The sequence below is a fragment of the Equus quagga genome, chromosome 1, assembly GCF_021613505.1.
Source record: "Equus quagga isolate Etosha38 chromosome 1, UCLA_HA_Equagga_1.0, whole genome shotgun sequence".
Taxonomy (NCBI): Eukaryota; Metazoa; Chordata; class Mammalia; order Perissodactyla; family Equidae; genus Equus; species Equus quagga.
In genome coordinates this window covers 62237453-62262006 of record NC_060267.1, presented here as the reverse complement: position 1 = coordinate 62262006, position 24554 = coordinate 62237453, and the positions used below count along the sequence as shown (strand labels likewise).

The window sequence follows — 24554 nt, the reverse complement described above, 5'->3', positions numbered from 1 at the left end:
AATATAATATAATATAATATAATATAATATAATATAATATAATATAAGAAGGTTTATCATCATTTATTTGACAATGCTTCCCACATAATTTGGCATATCAAATAAGCCTCATTAGTTTGACATCTCCGTTTTTATAAGAGAGAACAAATCCTTTGAGAAGTCCCAGGGGCCCTCTGGAAATTCCCAAAGTTGCTTTCAGGTCAAAAAGACTTTATTTACAATTTGATTTGGGGAAAGTTTGTCAAAAATATCAAAAAATTTTGAATGTTTGACCAAATAAGATCACAGAAAATTATAAAACAATACTTAATTATCCATTTAACCAAAGTGACAAAGATAAATATAGAAGATTACATAGCTCAAAAACCTTAGCTCTTTGTAGTAGAAAAGACTCAGCTTTTAACATAAATCACAAGAAAAAATTTTGACAAAACACAAAAAGGTAAGGAAAAACCTTTCACCATCTCTCATCAGGATCAGACCAATAGTCCAAGAAAGATTTCTACCCTTAGCAGATGAAAGGATGTTAAGTTACAGTTTTACACAAGTACCCTATTAAGATTACAGCTTTTTAAAAAACTCATAGCAATTTTATTTAATCTTATTCAGCTTGATCACATATAAAATTTCTTTTCAATGATTTCTGCTTCACAAACTTTCTACAATTTTCTTTTTTCCTCAAGAAAAATGTATCTCCATACCTTATACGTTTCTAACCAAAAACAGATATCTTACTTACCTTGCATACAAAGATGTTTCCCTTATAATTCCTAAAAATATATTTCCTTCATAGTAAGTTTTCTAATGTGACATAAAACATATTTGCCAATAGATCCAAATAGCTTTAGTTGTTTTGTAAAGGAAGCCAGTGGACAAACTTATTTGGAAGTGATTTAGACATTCACTGAGTTCCCATTATTTAATTTAACCTAGACAAACTTTAAAGTTTTAGGTTGCCTAAAAATATTTGGGGAAATTATTTAAAGGGTTCACTTATAAACTTTTATTCCATTTATGTCTGCTTAATTTATATGTTTTCAACAATTGTGTTTGGTTTTCTTATGAAAATTTCACCATACCAAGTTATTTTTTTTGTGGACAAATTTTGTTACAGAGATAATATGAGCTTATTCAATTTTAAGCAAACTTAGGTAGAATAAAATTATTATACTTAGAGGTAGTATTTCCAGGGGGAAATTACTGTGGAGGCTGAGGAGGTGGCAGTGGTGACCCAGTTGAAGGCAGAGGAGTGATGTCAGCATCATGGCAGAGTGAGCTCTCCCCACAAACTCTCCCCTCAAAGATACAACAAAAAGGACATTCATATTCCAACAGAGGACATCTACACAGCACAGAAGACGTCTGAGAGACCCACTCAGCCATACTTCGGATGGTCGTGGTGCTGGAGGTCCCCACAAGGAAGTGGAATGAGGTAAGAGAACACTTCTCTTCCTCTCCAAAGGACAGCAACCCAGGGATTCCCTGTGGCCTCTGGGAAGAAAGATGGTGGGAGGGTGATCTCTGTGGGAACACCATAGATCTCTGAGGTCCCTCACAGCCCAGGGGAAAGTCTGCCACAGAGGTGACTAACTATCATGGGGATATCTTCACCAAGCCAGCCAGCATCCAGGAGAGCAGATAGCAAGGGCAGAGTGAGAAGCCCCAAGAACGTGCAGGAGAAAGAAAGTAGCTTTCCCCCAACCCAGTGCCCTGGTCCAGCACCTGGGAGCTGTCTCTGTCAATCATAGTGGGCTCAAAATATGCATCTCTTGACCCCTACCTAGTGGTGACAGGTGGAAGCAGTGATCAAATACTACCACAATGTGAAAACACAAATCAGCACCATCTAGCAGTATGAAAAAATATATTAAATCTCCAAAAGGAAAATGACAAGTAACCAGAAATCAATCCAGAAGACACAAAAGTCTACAACCCAAATGACAGAGAATTCAAAATAGCTATCATTAAAAAACTCAAAGAGTTGAAAGAGAATGCAGATAGACAATTCAACGAGTTCAGGAGCTACTTCACAAAAAAGATTGAAACTATAAGGAGAACTAATTAGAAATATTGGATATGAAATATACAGTGGATGAGATAAAGCAGAATATGGATTCCCTGAATGTTAGAGCAGAGATCTTGCAGGAATGAGTCAGCAACATTGAGGAGAGAAATATAGAAATGCTTCAGATGGAGGAGGAGAGAGAACTAAGACTAAAAAGAAATGAAGAAAATCTCCGATAAATATCTGACTCAACTAGGAAATGCAACATAAGAATTACAGGTATTCAAGAGGGAGAAGAGAAGGAGAATGGAGCAGAAATCTTGTTCAGAGAAATAATAGCAGAGAACTTCCAAAATCTGAGGAGGAAGATGGAAATCCACATGAAAGACGCCACTACATCTCCTAACTATGTCAATGTAAAGAGACCTTCTGCAAGGCATATAGTAGTGAAGCAAGTAAAAGTCAATGACAAAGAAAAAATACTAAGGGCAGCAAGGAAGAAGAAAATAACTTAAAAAGGAACCTCTATCAGGTTTTCAGTGGATTTCTCAGCAGAAACCTTACAGACTAGAATAGAGTGGAATGATATATTCAAAATTCTGCAAGACAAAAACTTTCAGCCAAGAATACTCTATGCAGCAAAAGTATCCTTCACAAATAATGGGGAAATAAAAATTTTCCCAGATAAACAAAAGCTAAGGGAGTTCATCACCACAAGACACCCCCTCCATGAGAAATGCTCAAGAAAGCCCTCATACTTTAAAGAGAAGAAGAAAGGGGTTACAAAACCCTGAGTAAGGAGATAAATAGGTAGAGAAAATCAGAACATCAGAACAGGTTATCAAATACTCAGATAAAACATTAAAGATAAAGGGAAGGAAAACACCAAAAACAAAGATAATCTTGTCATTTTAACCACAAACTCACAACACGAGATGGAATATCATGTGACAAAAACAACTTAGGAGGGGAAGAGAAAAGGGACTGAAATCAGTGTAGTCTAAGGAAATAAGAGGTCATCAATAAATAGACTATTGCATCTCCAAGATTTTGCATAAAAACCTCATGGTAACCACTAAACAAAAAAGTAGAATAGAGACAGAAATAATAAATAAAGAGAAAACTAAGAAATTCAGCATAAAACTACCAGCCAAATTGGTTGTCTGAAATACATGCAACAAGAAACAAAGGAAATGCAGGAGAATTTGGAAACAAGAAGAAAAATGGCAGCATTAAGCCCTCATATACCAATAATCACTCTAACTGTAAATGGATTGAATTCTCCAATAAGAAGACACAGGGTGGTGAGATGTATTAAAGAACAAGACCCAACAATATGCAGCCTCCAGGAAACACATCTCAGCAACAATGACAAACACAGGCTCAGAGTGAAGGTGCAGAAGACGATACTCCAGGCTAACAGCATACAAAAGAAAGCAGGTGTCACAATACTTATAGCAGATAGACTTCAAGATAAGACAGGTAAAGAGAAACAAAGAGGGACAGTATATAATGATCAAAGGGACACTCCACGAAGAAGACATAACATTTATACACATCTATGCACCCAACACAGGAGCACCAAAGTACATAAAGCAACTATTAAGAAACCTTTATTGAGACATTAACAACACCATCATAATAGTAGGGGACCTCAACACTCCACTCACATCAATGGATAGATCATCTAGACAGAAAGACAACAAGGAAACAGTGGAATTAAATGAAAAACTAGACCAGATGGACTTAATAGAGATATGTAGAACATTCCATCCAAAAACAGCAGAATACACATTCTTCTCAAGTGCACATAGAACATTCTCAAGGATAGACCATATGTTGGGAAACAAGGCAAGCCTCAATAAATTTAAGAAGACTGAAATAATAACAAGCTTCTTTTCCAACCACAATGCTATGAAACTAGAAATTAATTACAAGAAAAAAGCTCAGAAAGGGACAAAGCTGTGAAGACTAAAGAACATGCTACTGAGCAACCAATGGATCATTGAAGAAGTTAAAGGAGAAATCAGAAAATATCTGGAGACAAATGAAAATGAAGATATACTATACCAACTCATATAAGATGCAGCAAAAGCAGTAGTAAGAGGGAAATTCAATGCAATACAGGTTCACCTTAACAAATAAGAAAAATCTCAAATAAGCAATCTCAAACTACACCTAACAGATTTAGAAAAAGAACAAAACATGCCTAAATTCCAAAGGAGAGAAATAATAAAAATCAGAGCAGAAATAAATGCCATTGAAACAAAAAAGGCAGTAGAAAGGATCAATGAAACAAAGAGCTTGTTCTTTGAGAAGATAAGAAACATTGACAAACTGCTAGCCAGACTTACAAAGGAAAAAAGAGAGAAAGCTCAGATAAATAAAATTAGAAATGAAAGAGGAGAAATTACAATGGATACCACAGAAATACAAATGATTATAAGAGAATACTAGGAAAAGCTATATGCCAACAAATCGGATAATCTAAAAAAAAAATTGATAAATTCTTAGACTCTTACGACCTCTCAAAGCTGAATCAATAAGAAATAGGGAATCTGAATAGACCAATCACAAGTAAAGACATTGAAACAGTAATCAAAAACCTCCAAAAAAATAAAAGTCCAAGACAAGATGGTTTCCCTGGGGAATTCTACCAAACATTCAAAGAGGATGTCATACCTATCCTTCTCAAGCTATTCGAAAAAATTAGGGAAGACGGAACACTTCCTAACACATTCTGAGAGGCCAACATCATTCTGATCCCAAAGCCTTACGAGGAAACAAAAAAAGGAAAACTACAGGTCAATATCGCTGGTGAACATAGATGCAAAATTCCTCAACAAAATATTGGCAACCCGAATACAGCAATACATTAAAAAGATCATACAACATGACCAAATGGGATTTATATGTGGGACACAGGTATGATTCAACATCTGCAAATCAATTAGTGTGATACACCACATTAACAAAATGAGGAATAAAATCCACAGGATCATCTCAATAGACACAGAGAAAGCTGTTGACAAGATCCAACAGCCATTTATGACAAAAAAACCTCTTAACAAAATGGGGAAAGAAGCTCAACATACCTCAACATAATACCTCAACATAATAAAGGCCATATGTGACAAACCCACAGCCAACATCATACTCAATGGGGGAAAAACTGGCCATCCCTGAGATCAGGAACAAGACAAGGGTGCTCACGCTCACCACTCTTATTCAATTTGTACTGGGGGTTTTGGCCAGAGCGATTAGGCAAGAAAAAGGAACGAAAGGAATCCAAATGGACAATGCAGAAGTGAAACTCTTGCCGTTTGCAGATGACATGATTTTATATCTAGAAAACCCTAAAAAATCCATCAGAAAACTATTAGAAATAATGGACAACTACAGCAAATTTGCAGGGTACAAAATCAACTTACAAAAATCAGTTGCATTTCTATACTTGAATAGCGAACTAACAGAAAGGGAACTCAAGAACACAATCCCATTTACAATCACAACAAAAAGAATAAAATATCTAGGAATAAATTTAACCAAGGAAGTGAGACACCTATTCAACAAAAACTATAATACATTATTGAAAGCAATAGATGATGACATAAATAAATGGAAAGAGATTCCATGCACATGGATTGGAAGAATAAATGTAGTTAAAATGCAATCTACAGATTCAATGCAATCCCAATCAGAATCCCAATGACATTCTTCACGGAAATAGAACAAAGAATCCTAAAATTCATATTGGGCAACTAAAGACCCCAAATAGCTAAAGCAATCCTGAGAAAAAAGAACAAACCTGGAGGAATTACAATCTCTGACTTCAAAATATACTACAAAGCTATAGTAATCAAAACAGCATGTGCCAGTGCACAGTAACAAAGACATCAATCAATGGAACAGAATTGAGAGTCCAGAAATAAACCCCCAAATCTCTGGACAGCTAATTTTGACAAAAGTGCTAAGAATATACAATGGAGAAAAGTTAGTCTCTTCAATAAATGGTTTTGGGAAAACTGGACAGTCACATGCAAAAGAATGAAAGTAGACCACTATCTTACACCATACACAAAAATTAACTCAAAATGGATCAAAGACTTGAAGGTAAAACCTGAAACCATAAAACTTCTGGAAGAAAGTGTAGGTAGTACACTCTTTGACATTGAACTTAAAAGGATATTTTCAAATATGATGTCTTCTCGGGCAAGGGAAACAAAAGAAAAAATAAACAAGTGGGACTTCATCAGACTAAAGAGCTTCTGCAACACACAGGAAATGGATCAAAACAAAAACATAACACACCAATTGGGAGAAAATTTTGCAAATCATACATCCGACAAGGGGTTAATCTCCTTAATATACAAAGAACTCACACAACTGAATAACAACAAAAAGACAACCCGATCAAAAAATGGGCAGAGGATATTAACAGACATTTTTCCAAAGAAGATATACAGGTACTTGAAAAGATGTTCAAGATCACTAATCATCAGGGAAATGCAAATCAAAACTACACTAAGATATCACCTTACACCTGTTAAAATGGCTATAATCACCAAGACAAAAAATAACAAATGTTGGAGAGGATGTGGAGAAAAGGGAACCCTCATACACTGCTGGTGGGAATGCAAACTGATGCAGCCACTATGGAAAACAGTATGGAGATTTCTCAAAAAACTAAACATGGAAATACCATGTGACCCAGCTCTCTCACTACTGGATGTCAATTCAAAGAACTTGAAATCAACAATTCAAAGTAACTTAGGCACCCCTATGTTCACTGCAGCACTATTCACAATAGCCAAGACATGGAAGCAACCCAAGTGCCCATCGACCAATGACAGGATAAAGAAGATGTGGTATATATATACAATGGAATATTAATCAGCCATAAAAAAGACAGTATTCTCCCATTCACAACATCATGGATGGATCTGGAGGGTATCATGTTAAGCAAAATAAGCCAGACAGAGAAAGGCAAACACCATATGATTTGATTCACGTGTGGAAGATAAACAAATGCACTGACAAAGAGTCCAGTTCAGTGCTTACTGGGGGAAGGGAGTTGGGGAGTGGGCACAGGGGGTGAAGGGGAGAACTTATATGGTGATGGAAAAGTAATAATGTACAATTGAAATTTCGCAATGTTGTGAACTATTATGAACTCAATTTAAAAAAGCATTATACTTAATGTTGCTAACTCTAAAGACATGTCTGTATTAATTAAACCAACAAACTTAAGCTGGCTTTACTTCCAAATGTTTTCCCAGATCCAGTGAACCTGAAAAGCATTTGGATTAGTTTCTATTATGTTTCTGAAAATCTAATTTATATAAGCACTTAGGGTTTTTTTTCCCTGCCAATTAAATAGTGCTCTTTTTATAAATTAATTTTTGCAATACAGTCCAAAAGTAGAAAAATCCCACACACATACATGGACATATATAACATACAGATAGGCACAGAGATCTTATAGCCTTGGACAAAAATTCAAAAGGAATAGTTGTACCTATATTCTGTTTCTTGCAGATTGACTAAGTTAAGTTTACCTGCTCAGATAGCCAAAGTTTTGTGTGTTTTTTTTTTTCCTGTAAGGGTCCTTTTAGCTGTTGTTTTGGAGTCATTTTGTCTTTTAGAAATTTCGGTATACCAATCAAAGAATGCATTCTAAGGTGTCTGAGAGGTTTGAGTTTCTCTCTTTTAAAAGTTCCCTTTAAGGTGAATTTATCTAAGTCAAAGATTCCCTAGGATCGCCATTACAATTTCAAATTATTTAACAGTTTACCCACTTTTTCCAGAAAGGTACCAGATTCTGGTCCTAAACCGGGTGGAACGTATCTTGCCCTTGGATTCCGTAAAACACCTATTTGTGAGGGACCCTGTTTTCCAACAGCGGTTCCAAAACACTGGGAATCATGTTTTCTCCCTTTTTGAACAGAATAAATGATTTGCCAGGAAACTTCAATAAACAGAAACAGATACTAGAACAGGACAAACAGAAATAGAAAACAAATGAACATAATAAAATTGGAGGGCTCAGAATGCAGAAAAAAAAGCAGAGAACCAGGGGTGTACTACAGAGGTGAGCTAAGACCCAGACTTGGTTTTGCAAAATGTTTAGCAAATTCTCATAACCTAAGTCCTCACAGTAAGTTTTAGATAATGTGTTTTCATCAACAGCAAAAAGAAAATTAGTCTTGATTCACTGGCAAGAGAATCTGCAGTCGCCAGGGACAGTGCCAGAAGTGGGGCTCTTAATTAGGGGGGAGGGGGAAGAGAGGCCTCAGAAGCCTTTTTGTCTTTCTTTAATTGTCTGCTTGCCTGAGTTAATTTAGAAATTGTACTTTTCAGAGAGGCAATTTTAGACTCCTGTTAGCACTGGAAGCCTCAAAATAGACATCCTATTCAGTTTTGACAATTTTAGAGCCATGGCTGTCCAATTCAGTTTTAAGAAAGGTAAGTTTGAGGGGTTCAAAAGTTCCCCACAACGGCCATTGGTGTTCTAAATTACTTTTGGTTAAGTTGGTCCATTTAGTTAAAAATGCATATGAAGATGGGCCATAGTTTTTAAACATAAAACCAGCCAGGGTCACTGAAGCAGGAGGCGTCCTGAAAGCATTTAGATGACTGGGATCCCATTTCTCAGAAGTTTTTTGGTTTTTTTCTTAAGCAAAAGAAAAATTCCTCAATAGCCAGCAGGCAAAATACCAGCAGACAGTCACAGTAGGAACAGCCCAATTCCAAAAGCAGTCAGGCCAAAAGCTGAACAGCACAGTTCCAACAGGAGCAGCCCGGTTCCAAAAGAAAATGGACCAAAGGCCAAACAAGTACTTGCAGAAACGACAAAGCCCTTATACGGAAAGGATGAAGCCTTTATAAAACAGATTGTGAATAAAGCCTGGAGAGTGGAGCTCCAATCCAGGATGAAATTTACCCTTAAACTCTAGGGTCAGTGAGAAAGCTGTGAACTCAGTGGGCTCTATGTGTGGGTAGTGGTATCTGTTTGCTCACCAGCCTCAGAGTCGTTTGGGGGCTTCTTTGGATCCCACTTTTTTGACACCAAATTATACTAACTTAAAAAAATAAAACAGCCACTTATTTTACCAGCAAAATGAGTTTATTCAGGAACAGCAAAGAATTGCAATTCAGGACAAGCAGGCTATAGCAACAGCCATAGGCAAGTCCAGCAAACAAAGGACAGCAATGTTACAGAGAAAAAAGGAGAAGTTGGGAGGGGTTGTTTTGAATAAAAGCCCATTGATGGAAAGCCAGAGTTCAGGGTGGTGACGGTTTCTCATTGGCTGAGTTGCTGGGGTAGTCGATTTCTTGTTGGGGATGGACTGTATATCTCTTCCTGTTGGAATCTGTTCTTGACATTCTTCCTGTTGAGGACTTCTTTCTGTTGGGGTCTGTAATGGACAATCTTTCCTGTAATTGACCATCTTTCCTGTAATTGACCTCAAGTGGTACTGCATGAGAGGTTCCCCTTCTGGCCTCCTGACTCCATTTTAAATGAGGTTTCCTTTTACTAAAGGATCAAGAATCAGAATGACTTTTGCCTTTGCACCAGCAGTACCTTCAAATTCAGAAGCAAGGTGATTTCCAATAAGTTCCTAGAATTCCACACCCCACTGTGGTGGTTAACATTGTGTGTCAACTTGACTGGGCCATTATGTGCCTAGATGTTCAGTCAAATATTATTCTGGGTGTGGCTGTGAGAGTCTTTCTAGATGAGATTAATATTTGAATCTGTAGACTTCGTAAAGCAGATTGCTTCCTAATGCAGGTGGGCCTCCTCCAATCAGCTGAAGGCCTGAAAACAACAAGGCTGAGTAAGAGAGAACCACTCCTGCCTGACTGCCTTCAAGCTGGAACATTGGTTTGAGTCTCTGACAGTCCTTCCTGTACTTGCCTTATGTTGACCATCCATTGAGAAAATTCCCCCTTCTCTCTCTCCATGCCTTGCTGCTTGGGTTGGCTGAGGACACTCATTTCACCCCACATAAATATTCTGCTTTGGCCTGTTCCCAAGAGTGGGAAGTGGGCCACAGTGAGAGCTTAGAAGCAGAAAACATAAAGCAACCCATTCTCTCTGATGGCATTTCTGCCAGATATCTGGTACCTGGTACAGCCCAGCCTGACCGACCCGGAAGAGGCTATCAAAACCATCAGCTTATATTCTCATACAAATGGAGTACAGCACTGCTCACAAAATAGATTAAAATGAATCAGCAACACGTGATGTAACTTGAAGTAAATGTATGACGTCTATCTTTATTTATTTATTTTATATTTCTCATTCTTTTTTTTATTGAGTTATTGATAGGTTACAATCTTGTGAAATTTCAATTGTACATTAATGTTTGTCAGTCATGTTGTAGGTGCACCACTTCACCCTTTGTGCCTACCCCCCCCCCCTTCCCCTCGTATCCCCTCAACTGTTCTTGTTCCCCCCTTTTATATTCCTCATCTGAGTGGAGTCATACACAGATTATCTTTCTCTCGCTGGCTTATTTCACTTAACATAATTCTCTCAAGGTCCATCCACGTTATTGCAAATGGAATGATTTTGTTCTGTTTTGCAGCTGAGTAGTATTCCATTGTATATATGTACCACATCTTCTTTATCCATTCGTCTGTTGCTGGGCACTTAGGTTGCTTCCACGTCTTGGCTATTGTAAACAGTGCTGCAATAAACATTGGGGTGCACAGGACTTTTGGGATTGCTGACTTCAAGCTCTTTGGATAAATACCCAGTAGTGGGATGGCTGGATCGTATGGTAGTTCTATTTTTAGTTTTTTGAGGAATCTCCATACTGTTTTCCATAGTGGCTGCACCAATTTGCATTCCCACCAGCAGTGTATGAGGGTTCCCTTTTCTCCACAACCTCTCCAACATTTGTTGCTATTAGTTTTAGATATTTTTGTCATTCTAACGGGTGTAAGGTGATATCTTAGTGTAGTTTTGATTTGCATTTCCCTGATGATCAGCGATGATGAGCATCTTTTCATGTGCCTATTGGCCATCAGTATATCTTCTTTGGAGAAATGTCTGTTCATGTCTCCAGCCCATTTTTTGATTGGGTTGTTTGATGTTTTGTGGTTGAGTTGCGAGAGTTCTTTATATATTATGGATATTAAGCCTTTGTCAGATATATGACTTGCAAATATTTTTTCCCAGTTAGTGGGTTGTTTTTTTGTTTCAATCCTGTTTTCATTTGCCTTGAAGAAGCTCTTTAATCTGATGAAGTCCCATTTGTTTATTCTTTCTATTGTTTCCCTTCTCTGAGAAGGCATGGTGTCCGAAAAGATCCTTTTAATACTGATGTCGAAGAGTGTACTGCCTACGTTTTCTTCCAGAAGCCTTATGGTTTCAGGTCTCACCTTCAGGTCTTTAATCCATTTTGAGTTTATTTTGGTGAATGGTGAAAAAGAATGGTCAATTTTCATTCTTTTACATGTGGCTTTCCAGTTTTCCCAGCACCATTTGTTGAAAAGACTTTCTTTTCTCCATTGTATGCCCTCAGCTCCTTTGTCAAAAATAAGCTGTCCATAGATGTGTGGTTTTATTTCTGGGCTTTCAATTCAGTTCCATTGATCTGTGCACCTGTTTTTGTACCAGTACCATGCTGTTTTGATTACTGTAGCTTTGTAGTATGTTTTGAAGTCAGGGATTGTGATGCCTCCCGTTTTGTTCTTTTTCCTCAGGATTGCTTTAGAAATTCGGGGTCTTTTGTTGCCCCATATGAATTTTAGGATTCTTTGTTCTAATTCTGTAAAGAATGTCATTGGGATTCTGATTGGGATGGCGTTGAATCTGTAGATTGCTTTAGGTAGAACGGACATTTTAACTATGTTTATTCTTCCAATCCATGTACATGGAATGTCTTTCCATCTCCTTATGTCGTCATCCAATTCTGTCAGAAAGGCCTTGTAATTTTCATTATATACGTCCTTCACTTCCTTAGTTAAATTTACCCCAAGGTATTTTATTCTTTTTGTTGCGATTGTGAATGGTATTGTATTCTTGAGTTCTTTTTCTGTTGGTTCATTACTGGAGTATAGAAATGCTACTGATTTATGCAAATTGATTTTATACCTTGCAACTTTGCTGTAGTTGTTGATTACTTCTAACAGTTTTCCAATGGATTCTTTGGGGTTTTCTATATATAAGATCATGTCGTCTGCAAACAGCGAAAGTTTCACTTCTTCCCTCCCTATTTGGATTCCTTTTATTCCTTTTTCTTGCCTGATTGCTCCGGCCAGGACCTCCAGTACTATGTTAAATAAGAGTGGTGATAGAGGGCATCCTTGTCTCGTTCCTGTTTTCAGGGGGATGGGGTTCAGTTTTTGCCCATTGAGTATGATGTTGGCTATGGGTTTGTCATATATGGCCTTTATTATGTTGAGGTAGTTTCCTTCTATGCCCATTTTGTTCAGAGTTTTTATCATAAATGGCTGTTGGATCTTGTCAAATGCCTTCTCTGCATCTATTGAGATGATCATGTGGTTTTTATTCCTCAGTTTCTTGATGTGGTGTATCACGTTGATTGATTTGTGGATGTTGAACCATCCCTGTGTCCCTGGTATGAATCCCACCTGATCCTGATGTATGATTCTTTTGATGAATTGCTGAATTCTGATTGCCAAAATTTTGTTTAGAATTTTTGCATCTATGTTCATCAGTGATATTGGCCTGTAGTTCTCTTTTTTTGTGGTGTCCTTGTCAGGTTTTGGTATCAGCGTGATGTTGGCCTCATAGAATGTGTTAGGAAGTGTTCCATCTTCCCTAATTTTTTGGAATAGCTTGAAAAGGACAGGTATTAAATCCTCTCTGAACGTTTGGTAGAATTCCCCAGGAAAGCCATCTGGTCCTGGGGTTTTATTCTTTGGGATGTTTTTGATTGCTGTTTCAATCTCTTTCCTTGTGATTGGTCTGTTCAAATTGTCTGCCTCTTCTTGAGTGAGCTTTGGGAGATTGTAGGAGTCCAAGAATTTATCCATTTCCTCTAGGTTATCCATTCTGTTGGCATATAGTTTTTTGTAGTATTCTCTTATAATCTGTTGTATTCCTGCAGAGTCTGTTGTTATTTCTCCTCGCTCATTTCTGATTTTGTTTGAGCTTTCTCCCTTTTTTTCTTTGTAAGTCTGGCTAGTGGTTTGTCAATTTTATTTATCTTCTCAAAAAAACAGCTCTTTGTCTCATTGATCCTTTCTACTGCCTTTTTCGTTTCAATAGTATTTATTTCTGCTCTGATTTTTATTATTTCTCTCCTTCTGCTGACTTTGGGCTTCACTTGTTCTTTTTTCTCTAGTTCAGTTAGGTGTGCTTTAAGGTTGCTTATTTGGGATTTTTCTTGTTTGTTAAGATGTGCCTGTGTTGCGATGAATTTTCCTCTTAATACAGCTTTTGCTGTATCCCATATAAGTTGGTATGGCATGCTATCATTTTCATTTGTTTCCAGCTATTTTTTAATTTCTTCTTTAATTTCTTCAATGATCCATTGCTTGTTCAGTAGTGTGTTGTTTAGTCTCCACATCTTTGTGCCTTTCTCAGCTTTTTTCTTGTAATTAATTTCTAGCCTTATAGCACTATGATCTGAGAAGATGCTTGTTATTATTTCAATTTTTTTAAATTTGTAGAGGCTTGCCTTGTTTCCCAACATATGGTCTATCCTAGAGAATGTTCCATGTGCACTTGAGAAGAATGTGTATTCAGCTCTTTCAGGGTGGAGTGATCTATATATGTCTATTAAGTCCAATTGTTTTAGTTTTTCATGTATGACGTCTATCTTGAACGTGATTAGGAAAATCAAATCCAGTCAAGTGACATTTCAAACATCTCTATGGGAAGCCAAATATCAAAAAATAGATTTTGAATGAATTCTCTGCATTTTACTTAAAACAACACAGACAACGCCCAGATTGCCAGAGCCGTTCTCCACTTGCTCAGCAAAGCAAGTTTCTTCACTGGCTTTCTTGCCACTTAAGGCATCAGAGAATCATGAAGTTGGCTTTCTGAGTTGCTGTAGATGACAGAGCAGATGTACCATGGACAGGTCCAACCGGACCTCCCCAGTTGTGGAGTTCATTCTACTGGGCCTCTCAGCCCATCCAAAGCTGGAGAAAATGTTCTTCGTGTTCATCCTGTCAATGTACCTGGTGATGCTTCTGGGCAACAGGGTCCTCATCTTGGTAACCACCCTTGACTCCCACCTGCACACACCCATGTACTTCTTCCTGGGGAACCTCTCTTCCCTTATGTGGACATCCACCACACATCCTCCTCAGTCTCCCTCATTCTTGACAGCTTTCTGACCCCCAGGAAACCATCTCCTTCTCAGCCTGTGCCATGCAGATGTTTCTCTCCTTTGCTATGGGAGCCACAGAGTGTGTGCTCCTGAGCATGATGGCATTTGATCGCTATGTGGCCATCTGCAATTCCCTTAGATACCCCATGGTCATGAGCAAGGCTGCATACGTGCCCATGGCTGCCAGCTCCTGGGCCATTGGTGATGTTGCTTCTGTGATACACACATCCTTGACAATTCTGCTGCCTTCTGTGGAGACAATGTCATTAACCACTTCTCCTGTGAGATCCTCGCTGTCCTGAAGTTGGCCTGTGAGGACGACATCTCCGTCAATGTGATCGGTATGGCGGTGGCCAATGTGATCTTCCTGGGAGTTCCAGTTCTGTTCACCTATTTCTCTGGTTTGTTCATTGTTGATACTATCCTGAGGATCCCCTCAGCTGAGGAGAGGAAAAAGACTTCCACCTGCTCTGTGCACCTCACAACTGTGGTCATCTTCTATGGAACCATCCTCTTCATGTACAGGAAGCCCAAGTCCAAGGATCCACTGGGGGCAGACAAAGAAGATCTTTCAGACAAGCTCTCCTCCCTCTTCTGTGGGATCCCATCATCTACAGCCTGAGGAGCAAGAATGTGAAGGCTGCTGTGAGGAACCTAGTAAAAGCTCTCCCTAGTGATGGGGGTGGGGCATCAACGGTTCTGTACTCCCTGGTTTCTCTCATCTGAGGGTCTCAGAGGATAAGATGAAGGGCCAAATTCATCAAAGTTTACATAGCTAAATCTAATTTTACATAAGCCTCTTACATAGAAGGGCTCTGTGTGAACAGGAAGCATTTAATGGTACTTTTTCTGCCTTTTTCTATAAGCAGTTCTACAAAAGTATATTCTTGTTTGCCTATTCTATAGTGCTCATTCTCTGTGATGGATACTGAGCAAATTGATGTCAGGGAAAGTAACTCTTCAAGTTTTATTGTTTAACTAATGAAAAGCTCTAGTTTGTAGGTCTGTAATTCAATTGCTCCTTGGTATCTTTCTTTGAACATATTTGAATGGGTCCTTACTTTTATGTTATCTTTCACTTTTCCTATTCCATATTAAATAATAGTAATATTTTTATCTTTACCATCATTGTTTATTTCTCCTTATTGTAATACTAATTCTTTAAACTGTTTCCTGAATTGTTCCCTCCCAATGTTGCCATAATTAACCTCTTTCTTTTGTACTTAATCAAGGTCCCTATTAGAAAACCATTCACGCCCTTAGAACACAGAACGGAGTGAGGAAGATGTGGCAAAACTGATGCACGCACCAAAGGCTCAGGACTTTTTTCTTTTCTCTTTTTGAAAATGTTGTTCATCCCTGGGTTCTGCTCCTAGGTAGCAGTGTCCTCCCATAGGTCATCAGAGTAATGTGGAAACTAAGTGGTGTGAATTCTATTAACCACCTAACCTGCCTTGAGCAAGAATGCAGCTAAGTGGATGCCATCACTTGCTTCTCTACATAAGAATCTCCAAAGCTACACAGTAATCAGAGGGAGAAGGAGGTGATGTTCACCGGGAGACATCTAAGAATCTCCCATGTGATTGGTGAGGAATGTCAAGCCAGCTGCCAATAGTAATCAATCTAGAATGCCAGGTAAAAGAATGAGCAGAATAGAACACCTCTAATAGTTGACATGAACTTTTAATCCAATAGAGAGGAAACAAACTAACAATCAAAACAAACAGCCTTTGCTGAAAAAGAGTTATTATAGGAAGATGAGGAAAACGTTAAAGAAAATTATCGGTGGAATTCGAGAGCTTATTGAATCAATAAAGTCTCCTCCTGTCTCCTCCTAAGCATGTGGAAGCACAATCATTTGGGCCTCAGGAAAAAACCCATTTCACTGAACACAATTTTAGATACTTTGTTCATAAAAGATTCATCAATCACCAGGTAAGAATTGTGGCAAAAGACATCACTATGTAGATCCAAGGATAAGTTTTGATTCCCATATATACCAAAACAATTCCATAGACTTGTCCACAGAAGAAAAGCATATTTCCTAACAAGCAATGAGAATCTGACTGCCAGTGGCCTGCTGCTCTGCAGCCTACATGTAGAAGTCAGTGGAACAAGCTTTACAGAGTTCTGAGGGAAATGGGTTGTGAGTCCAGAATTCTACACACCCCTGACCATCACGCAGACATGAGGGTCAGAAAGACACTTGCTGTCATGTGCAAACACAGAAAGCACACACACCTATAACGTCTTTCTGAAAAAAGAAATTTTATTTAGAAAGTTCTCCCAACAAATAGTTAAAAATAAATAATTGAATGAATGTGATGGATATGGTATATGAGAGACAGTGGAGAAAAATGAAATACATAAGACCAATAAATTCTAATTAATTCTTGATACTAAATTTGCAAAGATTAATATATGGAGGAATTACTAGAAAACACATAGAGGACAACAAAAGCAATGATGTAACCCCAGTTGCAATTCTGAATGACTTCATCAAGCTGGGAGGTTGAATGTAAGGCTGGTTCGATATTCAAAGGTCAGTCAATGCAAGCTACCATATTAATAGGCTAAAAGAGAAAAATCATATGATCATATCAAGTGATGGAGGAAAAGCATTTCAAAAACAACTCCCATTCAGGATTAAAAAAAAACTGCAACACTGACCTTGAGGTCCCAGCCAATGCAGTAGGAGCAAGAAAAAGAGACAAGAGTCTAACATTTTTTGAAGGAAGGACAAAAACTGCCATTATTCAGAGATGTTATTATTGCCTACTATATAGATAATCTAACATAACTTAGAAATATAAATATTAAAAAGAGAGTTTAGCAAGGTCCCTAGATGCTAAATCAATAAACAAAAAAAATCTATTGCATATTCCAGCAACAGATTATGAAATATTTTTTAAGATACAAAGAAATGTAAATGTATACATTTACATATTTAAATATAAATTATATTTTATATGTTTATATAAATAGAAATACCACCATATGACCCAGCTATCCCACTACTGGGTATCTATCCAAAGAACAAGAAAATCTACAATTCAAAGTGATTTAGCACCCCTATGTTCATCGCAGTGTTATTCACAACAGCCAAGACGGGGCAGAAACCAAATGCGCATCAACAGATGAATGGATAAAGAAATGGGGTATATATACAGAATGGAACACTACTCAGCCATAAAAAAGACAAAATCATGCCATTTGCCACAACATGGATGGACCTTGAGGATATTATGTTAAGTGAAATAAGTGAGAAAGAGAATACGGTATGATTTCCCCCACGCCTGGGCGGGACGTGCTGGGCCGGCCGATCCAGGACCCTCTCCACCCTCGCGCCCCCTGCCCCGCCTGCTGCCCAGTGCGAGCGGCGCCGGGCACCACCAGGAGGCGGTGGAGGCCGGCGCCCCTGCTCTCGGCGGCCCGGAGGCGGGGCTCGTTCTCGCCGCAGGAGCGAACCGAGGGCGGGCGGGAAGCGCGCCGTGCTCGCGGAGAGCCCCCGCGTGCTGGCTCTCGGCGGCGCGGGCTCCTGCCCAATGGGAGCTCTCCGCCTGGGAGGCGGGCACAGCAGGACGCAAGCGGCTCGAGTTCAAGGCAGAAGGGGCCAGAGGAGGTGAAAGGCTGTGGGTGCAGAGGGAGAGATGACGTCCCCCTCGGGTGGGAGGAAGAGTGAGTGATCCCCCAACGCTTCTGATGTTCCCTCTGGAGGGTGGGGTGGGACCTTATGCTGTGATCTCGGGATCCGTGTGTCATGGCACCTGATAGTAGCTCTGTTTCTATTCAAGATGTCTTGTACGAGAGAGGGAAAGGTGTAACACTACGGGCTAGGTTTCAGTAAGTTGGCATTTGAGGAATCGTGTAATAGTGAGCCTAGCATCCTGAAAAAGGATGTAATGAATTTTAAGGTAGTACGAGCAAGCGCCTATCTGGAGGAAAGTAATAAGAGACAGGTTGTCTTCTCAAAGAAGTCTCTTGGCGCACACTGTAGAAAGCGCTGGGATTGGTGATAGACCAGATCCAACAGTCTATTCTGGTGTGCCGCTAAAAGTTCCTCTTATGTCTGTGGACTTAAGCAGTCTTTCATTAATCGTACTTTTCACCGTGTGCTGTGTCTAGAAGAAGTGAGACGATGTCAAGCAGGTGGTTTTTATATGTTATAAATGTGGTTTAAAAGAGCAAAACAGATACTACAGAGGTTTGTTTATTCAAGAAACTCTTTCTTGAGTGCTGATTATATGTCCGGCGCCGGTCTAGGTGTGGGGTTGCTGCTCTCAAGGAGCTTACAGGCTGCTGGAGGGGAGAGAGACGATCAACAGATAAATAAAATGATTTCTGGTAGGAACAAGTACGCTATGATGGAAACCAGATGGTAACATTGGGAATTGTGTGAGTAGAGGGAGAGGGGTTCTTTACATAGTGATGGCAAGAGAAGTGATGGAGAAGGTAAGGTTCAGAATGGAGACCTGAAGACTTGTGAAGGTGCTGTCCTTAGGAGAGGCAGGGCTGGGAATGAGGAGGTGTGCAGGCACTAAGGCAAGAAGGAGCAGAAGGTCGTGTGGTTGCAGCATGGCACACGAGAGGGTGGGCTAGGGTGGATGGTGCTGAGCCTTGCAAAAAGCCACGTGAGGATTGTAGGTTTTATTCCGAGTGCAGATAGAAACCAATAAACTTTTAAGCAAGAGATGTGTGATTTGATTTATATTTTAGATGGCTCTGGCTAATGAAAGAAGAAAATTGTCGCGGGGTGCAGCGGTGGAAGCAGGAGAGAATGGTGACAGTAGAGTGGTGGAGATAGAAGAGGAGAGACTCAAGATATGTTGCAGATGGGTTGCATGTGGAAAGTGGAGAGAAGGAGGGATTAAGGATTACTCATAGATTTTGCTTTGAGTAACTTAGTAAAAAATGATACCATTTACTGAGGTTGAGAGGATGCGGAGGAGCAGATTGGGGTTGGGGTTGGGGGAGGGACAGGGCTGCGGGGGCAGCTGAGCCAGGAAGAGAATCAGAAGTTCCATTTTTATGTTTAAGATGGGTCTTAGGAATAACTGCCCCAGGACCATTGCTTATTAAGCTAAATTTTATACCTGTCAGTAATCCATTGAGCATGTATTTGTTAAGCTGTTAGTAGTGCCCGACCCTGTGATAGGCACTAGATATAAAGTGGTGAGCAAAAACAGACATGGTCCTGCTTTCATGGAGTTTATGGTTTAGTGGGAAATTCGGACATTAAATGTCACCAAAAAATGTATAATATCTACATTGCTAATATTATGTGGTCATATTAGTACATATCCATTTATATTCTAAATCTGAAGAATATATTTCAGGAGAAATCATATGATTTAGGCAAGTATATAGCACATAAAATGAGGGACGCTTGTACTACAAGAAAAGTGTGGTATTGAGGGAAACATTCTGACCGTGGACTGTACCACTGGGAGCCATTCATCCATCCTTCTGTGTCTTGTTCTGTAGATGGGAGGCCTGCAGTGTGGAGTGGAGAAGGGAATTATCCAAGAGTACTGGTTATTAGCATCTGAGAGGAGGACCTGGAGAGTCGTTTGCTTTAGTTATTTCATAATGATGAATGTCTGGGTTAAGCTTCCTGTGACCCCCAAAGAAACAGAAACCAAGGTAGGTCAGGATTAGGGGGCCAGTTATGTAGCATCTAACAGGGAAGCGCCTGGAGCCGAGGGTAGGAAATTCAGCACAGCGCGACTCCGGGGACTGCTGTGGGAACTGGAAAGCTGCCAGGAACCAAGCCTACTCTTAGAGGCAATCTCTCTCTACCTGTAATTTCTCTCTGTGCATCTCTCTCCGCCAACAGCTTGCTCTTGTAGCTCATGGTTTCTGCACCACCATAAAACTCAGCTTCCCCAGTCCCAACTCATCTTGACCTTATAACTGCAGAGCCCAACACCACTGGCTGCACAGCTCTGTGCCTGAGTATGTGATTGAGTCCAGTGCATCTTTAGACCTAGGCCCAAAGCTCATGATGTTCGCTGAATTGTGGGCTGGTCACCATACAAAATGTGGTATTGAAGTAGTACCCTGAGAGCAATAAGACTTTTTTCCTTTTTTTGTAACAAGGCGTTGTATAACTAGGAAATTATTACTTATTAACCAATGAATAAAATTTTTTGAGCTGAGCACAGTGCTAAATGGGAACAAGAAGTTGGTAGTCAATCTGGGGATACCGTGTAAGTACAGACATGAAGTGATTAGAGAAGAGTTAAGTGTTAGTTTCCAGTTGTGACTGGAATAGTAGGGCCTTTAATAATAAAAACAAGATGGCTTGGGGTTGTTGGCGAAGAAAAGCTTCCTAAGAGTTGAGATGGGATTTTAGCTTTGAAAGATGTTCGGGATTTAGGTCAGCAGGAAGAGGGCACTTGAGGCAGAAGGCTGTGTTCAAGGTAAACGCAGGCTTTCCTTGTCACAAAATAATGGAAAGTCAGGGAAGGGAAGGTGAGAAGAAGACTGGGAAAATCTAGAATTGGAATAGCAGGAAGCCATCGTAGGCGCTTGATTAGAAGAGTGACATCACGAAAAGTCTATTAGAAAAATTGATGGGGCAATCATATTGGTGATAGGATCCAATGAATATAGTTGGCTGTTGCAGCAGTGCAGTATGCGGCAAGCAATGGAGAAGGGTATCTGTAATGTGTAAATGATTCAGAAAAAAAACAGAATATGTATCTGTCTAGGGAGAGAAAGCAGTTTGACAGGGTGTTAGCAATGTTGAATCCGGGGGTGAGTAGGTGGATGATCATTTTACTGTTTGGCTCTTCCTTGGCTGATGATATCTTTTATTTGTATGTGCACAAACACGTATATGTTTAAAGGGATATGTGACAATTGCAAGAATGCATTTGTAAGTTAATGCAGTTGTCATTTAAATGTTTTTACAGTGAATGTCAATTTCTAGGCTGCTTTGAAAATAAAACTTTGATTAAAAGTCAGATCAGATTCTTTATTAACATCTTTTCTTATTTAGAATGACCTTTTTCCGGTGTCAACTCAGATTGGTTTTTTTCCCTTCTCAGTAGCATAGGATATATATGTGTGTGTGTATATATTCTGTTTTAGTAATTCTTGAGGAAGACATTGATTAGAGGGAATCTTTATTTAGAAAAGAAAACAAGAATGGCTTTTCATTAACCAAATTGAATTAGTGCTTTTGGGATGCTTCGGTGGCAAAATCCCTTGTAACTTCAAAAATGCTATATTTCTGTGAATATTTTAGTTTTCAATTAGGGTGTGTATTTGTTTTTTTAAATGCTGGTTGGTCTAAGTTGCGTTTTTCCCTTGTGGCTGGAGCAGGTGCTTCCTCCTTACTTGCCTGTCTTTGCTGCTTACATGTGGCCCAAACCAGCAGCCAAACCTTAATGTTTCTAATTATTGGATCATTCTGTTCGCATATTTCTAGGTTACACTGATACCTTCTTAAACCCGACATACATGGCCTTTAGTAATCAGTTGTTGGTTTTTATTAATTTTATAATTACAGGCTCTTGGAATAAGAATGCAAAGTATGACACATCTTTAATGACGATAACACTGTGCTTTTTATTTCCATCATGCCAATATCAAGTTTTATTTTGAATCAGTTGATCTTTATGTGTTCAATTCCATTTTATGAGAATAAGCAGTTTTCAACTATTTTTCTTGAAGAAGAAGAAATTAGATTAGAATCAAATTATGAAAACAAAACATTTCTGGCATTCGTTGTTTCTCTTATAAAACATTAGGCCTCAGAGAGTTTTTTTCCACTCTAATAGTTGAATGACCCAATTAATCCATTTTGATGATTGTAAAGAAGACCCAGACCTTTGATTGCCACAGTAATTGCATTTGAATCCCTCCCCTAATTCTTAACGAAGGCATATGAATTGATGTCTATTTGTAGACATTTATTTCGTGGAAAATATGCAGTGTTAAAGATTCTAATGAGTTTTTGTTGTTTCAGAGGAAGAAAAGAGTCCCCCTATCCTGATGGCTAAGGTGAAGAGTAGAGTGTGGAGAATGGGGTGGAGCATCGGCTGTCCTCGGAGGGCAGCAGTCCTCTCCTGGGAGGACGGTCCTCCTACAGGGACTGCTTGGTTGGGAGGGGAAGGGATTGTTACAGAACACTTCAGGCTCCCCTTTTCCACCCCATTTTGTCAGAAATATCAGAAGGCTTTTGGAAATACTAGAAGAGGGTATGTCAAAATGTCAACACAGGTTCTGGCAGGACAGTGGGAGTCTAGATCATTTTTCTTATATTCAAAATTTTGGGGTTTCTTAATAAAAAAATAACTATTTAAAAATTTTTCACTTTAAGAGTCACTCCACTATAAATTTTACCTTCACCGTTAAATAGGAAAAAAGTAGGCTTTTATTTGTATTTTAAATAAAACCTTCCATTGTTATTGGAGTTTTAATTATAACACACTTTATGTTTCTGTTCTATAAAGGCTTTTGCTCCCAGAAACTCTTTTTGAAAAATCCCTAGGCCCAACTCAGCCTCTTGTCTGCCTGATTGTTTACTCTTTGCTAAGCCTGTTTTTATTGGGACCATATGTCCTCCTGAGTTATCTCTGCTCACCATCAGCTGGATTTTCTGCCCATGTGACCTTTGTGTTACAGGGTAGTAGAAAGTGGCAACTTCTACAGCACTTTAAAAGGGCACATCAATATCACACAGGAATGACTTTTTTTTTTCTCTTCCCTGACTGCTCTCCCCATTGTAATGAGGCTGGGGACATAGAATTTTAGAAATGGGGGTAACATGATGTGGCATGGCAGGGGATAAGGAGTGTTGAGAGAAGCCTGGTGAGTGATTGGGCCCTCTCTCGAATTAGAGCTTCTCAGAAAGTAACTACAGCCTTACAAGCAAGGAGCTTTGTTTCTTTTGTTTGGAAACTTAGTAAAATTTTTATATGTTCTTCAGAAATTTTAAGTCAGATGTTCAGAACTTTGACACCTTTTCCTATAGAAATAGTACTAGAAAGCCAGCTCCACAATAGTCTTTTATGAAACCAAACTATAGTAGTATGCCAGTAATATCATAAAGCCTGTCATTGTTTTATGGAGAAACAGTTTCTAGTTTTGTTTTGTTTTGTTTGAGGAAGATAAGCCCAGAGCTAACATCCACCGCCAATCCTCCTCCTTTTGCTTAGGAAGATTGTCCCTGAGCTAAAATTTCTGCATATCTTTCTCTGTTTTATATGTGGGGCATCTGCCACAGCATGGCTTGGTAAACCGTGCATAGGTCGCACCCAGGATCCAAATTGGAGAACCCCAGGCCACTGAAGTGGACCACGTGAACATAACTGCTGCGTGCCACCAGGCTGGCCCCTCTGCGCATTTTTTGATTGGGTTGTTTGTTGTTTCATTGTTCATTTGTGTGAGTTCTTTATACGTTATGGAGATTAACCATTTGTTGGATATATGATTTGCAAGTTTTTTCTCCCAGTTGATGAGTTGTCTTTTTGTTTTGATCCTGGTTTACTTTGCCTTGCAGAAGCTCTTTAGTCTAATGAAGTCCCACTTGTTTATTTTTTCTTTTGTTTTCTTGTCCAAGAAGACATGGTATTCAAAAAGATCCTTTTAAGTTTGATGTCAAAGAGTGTACTGCCTGTATTTTATTCTAGAAGTTTTATGGTTTCAGGTTTTACCTTCATGTCTTTGATCCATTTTGAGTTTATTTTTGTCTGTGGTGTAAGATAATGGTGTACTTTCATTCTTTTGCATATGGCTGTCCAGTTTTCCCAGCACCATTTATTGAAGAGACTTTCCTTTCTCCACTGTATGTTCTTAGTGCCTTTTTCAGAGATTAGCTGTCCATGGTTGTGTGTTTTTGTTTCTGGGCTTTCAGTTCTGTTCCATTGATCTGTGTGCTTATTTTTGTACCAGTACCATGCTATTTTGATTACTGTAGCTTTGTAGTATATTTTGAAGTCAGTGATTGTGATGCCTCCAACTTTGTGCTTTTTTCTCAGGATTGCTTTAGCTATTCGGGGTCTTTGGTTGCACCATATGAATTTTAGGTTCTTTGTTCTCTTTCCATGAAGAATCATTGGGATTCTGATTGGGATTGCATTGAATCTGCAGATTGCATTAGATAGTGTGGACATTTTAACTATGTTTATTTTTACAGGCTGTGAGCATGGAATATTCTTGACATTTTATGTCATCATCAGTTTCCTTCAGTAATGTCTTAGAGTTTTCATTGCATAGGT

At 39.0% G+C, this 24554-nt stretch overlaps 1 pseudogene; it reads left to right on the top strand.

Moving 5' to 3' along the window:
- The first annotated feature begins 14065 nt into the window (after positions 1-14065).
- On the top strand, positions 14066-23023 carry LOC124245287 (olfactory receptor 13C7-like; annotated as a pseudogene).
- Positions 23024-24554: the final 1531 nt, after the last annotated feature.